This window comes from Tupaia chinensis, unplaced genomic scaffold, assembly GCF_000334495.1.
Source record: "Tupaia chinensis unplaced genomic scaffold, TupChi_1.0 Scaffold143833_1, whole genome shotgun sequence".
NCBI classification, from domain to species: Eukaryota; Metazoa; Chordata; class Mammalia; order Scandentia; family Tupaiidae; genus Tupaia; species Tupaia belangeri.
Genome location: NW_006203683.1, coordinates 493,933 through 499,052, shown reverse-complemented (window position 1 = coordinate 499,052; position 5,120 = coordinate 493,933). Strand labels below are relative to the sequence as shown.

At 35.9% G+C, this 5,120-nt stretch overlaps 1 non-coding gene across 1 annotated transcript; it reads left to right on the top strand.

Annotated features, from left to right (window-relative positions):
* Nucleotides 1–3,095: 3,095 nt before the first annotated feature.
* Nucleotides 3,096–3,202, top strand: LOC114005462 (U6 spliceosomal RNA). Its single transcript, XR_003547316.1, has one exon. It is a non-coding gene; the product is annotated as a U6 spliceosomal RNA (small nuclear RNA).
* The last annotated feature ends 1,918 nt before the right edge of the window (nucleotides 3,203–5,120 follow it).

Genomic DNA, 5,120 nt, shown 5'->3' with positions numbered 1-5,120 from the left:
CATCTGCACGGTTCCTCTTGTGCAACTTCATTTCTTAGCTGTCACTGTCTTTTAGTTTGTAAAATTTACCATTTTTCTGTCCTACCTCAAATATTTCTTCATTCTAGTTTAGTCTACCTAGCTTTCCCTTATCCTACCTTTCTTGCAACTCAAATTTGATTTGAGTTGCAGATAACAAACTCTTACTTCCTTAGAAAATGTTTCCCAGAAAAAATTTCAAAAAAAAAAAAAGGAAAGAAAGAAATAAAATGCTTCCCAGATCCCACAGACCCACAGAGTATGTCAAGCCTCCTGGGTAAATGTTGCATACCCCCCTTTCCTTAGAAATACAGTATCACCATGTGTAATAGAGTGCCCTTTTCTTGGTATGTGATATTTTTTGGTATGTGACTACTCTCCTCTCCCTACTCAGTGAGGAATTCATAAAGAGGAGATGCTGTCTGTTATGTCATTATATCTTCAGTGCTTGGCGTCATGCTTCATTCTTGACACAGCAGATGATTCTTAAGGATTTTGTGTTGAATGAGTTAATGACTTAATGGATGCATGTAGTTAACAGAGAGAAATGCCAACTTTAACTCTATTTTTAATTCTAAAACTTCCATATTAGCCGAGTGAGTAGCTGAGTGTAACCATCTTAGATCGTTCAAGTTCATAGTGACAAGAAGAATCTTGATCCGTGTATGATTAGCTGAAAGGTGACCAGAGCGATTTTGAAAGTTGAAACATATCCATGATGTGCCAGCTTTTCAGATGGGTTTTCAAGCTCTTTAAACTTTTCTGTTTTTTTTTTTTATTATTATTATTTTGTTTTGTTTTTGCCTTAATAGTTTGCCTTTTGGAAAGTCCTATTCAGGTGAGAAGGCGACTTTGCACGGTACAGGTGATACGCTTATGCAAAGTCGTTTAAATCCTGTCCTTTCCACAGCCTCAGTTTGAAGGGATCATTATACTGACCACAGTGATTGGAAAACCTAGACCTTCAATGATTGAATATTTTGCAATTATACTGTTTAGTAAGTGGCAGAACTTAGACTGGATGATTAGAATCTAGGACTGCAAAATCCATGTTCTTGCCTACTCCAAGTTGTAGTACTTCTATCTATATATCTAGGGAAACTTAGGAGATTTTTATCTATCGATCTATCATCTTGTGCAAATTCTCTAGAAGTAAGATTATGTTCTACTTTCCCCATGAAGTGAGCTACATTATCTTTCATATAAAAAGTTTTAACTCTTCAGTCATGTATAAATCTCCTACCACAATTAGGATATAATTTTGCTCCCAGAAGTACTAGTAGATCATCAGACATACTCCCCACAAGCAATGTACCTGACAGTGACAAGTCAGATGCACAAAGAACCTCTCAAAGGTTCATTTGTATATGGAAGCATAGGGCATGTGGATATTTAATGTAGGCTAACTGAGGTGTATTATCCTGCTCATGGCCTGAAATTACTAAAATAGTCTAGCAACAGCTGTAGGAACAGACAGCCCATCCCACCATCAAACAAAATTTACTGTTGGTAATTCTACTTGAAAGCTAAGCCTCCTCGATATGGACTTTAATGCCAGTTTTCATTTTAGATTCATATGGGGAGTGCCGATGCTTTTGATTGAAAATATACCTTTAATTAAATGCATAAGAGCTTTTTTTTTTGAAAAATCTTCCCATTTGGGTTAAAACACATAGTAAATCTGTAGCTTGAATGTATTTTAGGCATATAATCATAAATTATGTCTCTTCAAAACCACATACTTTAATTCCTAGTTCAAACCATCTGGGCTTTTTTATGGCAGAAGATATTACATAGTATTTTATTACTTCCTGAAATTAGGACAGGGAAGAATGATGAAGAGTGATAATGTCAGCAAGGCCAATGTAATAAAAACTAGTGCCAAATTTTACAGCAGTCTCTGAATAGGCCCCTCTTCCTGTGAGTACACACGAACGGTGTAAATAAGGACGGACCCCGCGAGCTGCCCTGGACATCAAAACCTAGGTTAGGAGAGCTCATGACGGACTAGATAGGCGTTTCTTTGGAGTCTGAGAAGCAAAAAGCTATGCAAATGAATGCTAGGAAATTGTGTACGTAGGGTTTTTTTTTTTTCTTTTTTTGACATAATGATAAACTTTTTCCCACTCCCACTTAAAAAAAAAAAAAAAAAAGAAAGGAAAACTAAATCTTTGGTAAAGAGAAGATCCTGGGAAACCACATCCACATTCATCCATTTATTTCCTGGAGGGCATCTGATCTTCCTGGAATTGGAAACAAACATGACAAATCTATTTCTCCTTATTCTGCTAGCTGTCCACCATGCTGTTCCTTTCTGGTGCTTTAACTTTATCTTGATTTTTTTTTTGATTTGTTTTTCTTTATCTTTCCATTGCCTTCATTTATACTCTGGGTATAAACAAACATGTTTTCTACAATTAAAAAATAAAAAGCTACTTTGAAGAACAAGGTGAGGACAGTGACCCTCCTATCCCCCCCCCCACCACCTTCTCTTGCTGGAATCCATATACCCCATTAAAGAATCTGTGAGGAAATGGATATACTCAGGGGAAAAAAGGCTTAGTATTTTAGTTGGTGATTAACCTCCTCATTGGCTTTATGCTTTCATAGCAAACTGTGTTTGGAAAAATCGTATTGGCCCGTGCTAGGAGATAACAAGGGAGTCAGATTAGCGCGATGTCGCTTCTCCTGAACACCATGGAGCCATACACCTTTGCCACTCAAGTCTAAATCGTTAGCACTGGAAAACTGTGAATCATTTCCTCACGACTCTTTTCATGAAATGGAAAAATAACCTGTTTGAAAAACCTAAATTGGCCTTCTTCTTCCTGAGACCCTTAAGCACATTCTGCTATGTAAACACACTGCATTTCATTTGGGGTTAGCAGAATACATAAATGTTTCCAATAGGTTTGCTGAAACAAGGAATAAAAGCAGGTCTGGGACCACATGAAGGGTTCTGGATGGGAAGGACTAGACCCTGTATTCCCCATCTACAGAGCACACTCGCCTATGCTTTGAGTGGACAGCAAGAAAAAAATGCGTGTCAGAAATGTTTTTAAGAATATTAATTTCATGTGCTTGCTTCGGCAGCACATATACTAAAATTGGAACGATACAGAGAAGATTAGCATGGCCCCTGAGCAAGGATGACGTGCAAATTCGTGAAGCGTTCCATGTTTTTCTTAATGAGAATAGGACAGTGTGGAATGGGGGAAGTGAAGAGAAGAGGATAGAGAAAGATAGCAAGTGAACAATAGAGAGGCAGGACGTTAGTGAGAAACAGATAGGGCTTATTAACTGTTGATGATGACATGTATAGTATTCTCAACTGAATTGGTCTGAGAAGTATTTCATGATGGGCAAAGTATTTTTACAAGCAAAATGAGAAATAGCGATTGATTGTTTTAAAAAATTAATTAGAATAATAAAAATAATGATTGGGGCAAACATAGAAAAGATATTGAATGTTGAAGTGGGGAGATTAATGTCTCTGTACTGACTGACATGCATGGCATTCCCTTTTGAAAAAACAATGTAATACACTGTAAAGTTATATGTAATCCAATGTAATATAAAGAAGATTATGATGATAATAAAAAATAAAAATTAAAAAAAGTAAAACTGTTGTAGGGGGAGCTGTTGAAAATAAGAAAACAGCAAAGGAGTCTAATATACAGCAAAGGAGCAAAGACTCAGAGATAGCAACCATATGGTGCCCAAAGAGAACCACAAGTGGCTTAGTAGTGTTGAACGGTGGTTCTCAGCTTTAATTATACAGAATAATCTTGTGAACTTTTGAAAAATGCATACACCCATGTTCCAACCATGACCAATAAAATGTCAATTTCTGGAGGTTGGGCCAAAAAAGAAAAAAAGAATATTAATTCCATGTGCTAATGAGGATTTGCTTTTCTCATAATTATTTCATCATTCCTATTCCAAATCTGAATCCATATATAAATGTTAAAGTTTGATATGCAGTGACACAGTTTGGTTTCCCTTTAGAATTTCATAATTCTAAAATGATTCATATTTTTAAAAATATTTTAATAGTTTAATATATAACATAGTGAATAGATGAGTATTTTTTTATTTAAATTAACCCAATACATTTAAATTTTTAGAATTTATTTTCTAAAGCTCTCTTCAGTCCACGAGTCTAGCTTTCTGATCAGTGTTAAATGATCTTATGTGATATATATTTTTGCACATTTTCTGTCGATAATCTACGGATGGTGTTGTTGCAGGTTCAGGTTTAATGGTCTCTTCTGGTAGCACTCTCCACAGACAGAATCCCTGGACATTTACAGGTTACTGGTTTCAATGAGAGTCAAAAGACTTGGCCAGGTGTATATTTTCTCAAATTTTAACATTTGACCTAAACTTACTGATAAATTTGATGATCCTGACACATTTTAAAAAGAATGCCGAAGCCTGGTACCAGCAGACGGTGTAATGGTTATGTCGCTGGACTCTCACAGCCGACTGCTCTAAGAGTTCTGGACCGAGAGGCTGGAAATTGGTGATGTGTGCGTGCGTGCCCAAAATGCAGAGAGGAAATGGAGGAGAAGGGATTGCAGCGTTGCCATCCCCCCAGGAGGTAATTTCTTGATTTCTGTCTCTCTGTCTCTTTCTCTCTGTCTACAGTGAGCACATGTGCCCTGTAGGAAAAATCTCTTTAAAAAAAATAAGAATGCTAGAACTGATTTTTAATAAGACAGTGTATAAATATGATGAAACTACTCCCTACCTGTAGAGACAATTGCCATTTTTGAGTTGAAGTCTTAGTTTATTTAGAAACTTGCAATTTTATGAGACTTTATGTAATATATTATTTATATGATTAATACTTTTTCCTTTTTATGGTAGAATTTAGGTTTGCAAATTCCTTCAAGAAAGTTGTATTTATTTTGTAGATATTTTAGTTTTGTTTAGATGTAAAGATCTAGGTCTACCCTTGTTTCTCATATATTTTCTGTTTTATTTTGCATATGAAATGCTCAACCTTTTCCTTGTGACTTAACAAAATATTTAGTGAGATATTTCAAGTCTCCCTTCTCTTGCAGAACTTTACCTAGCTATTAAAACTGACTCAAGAC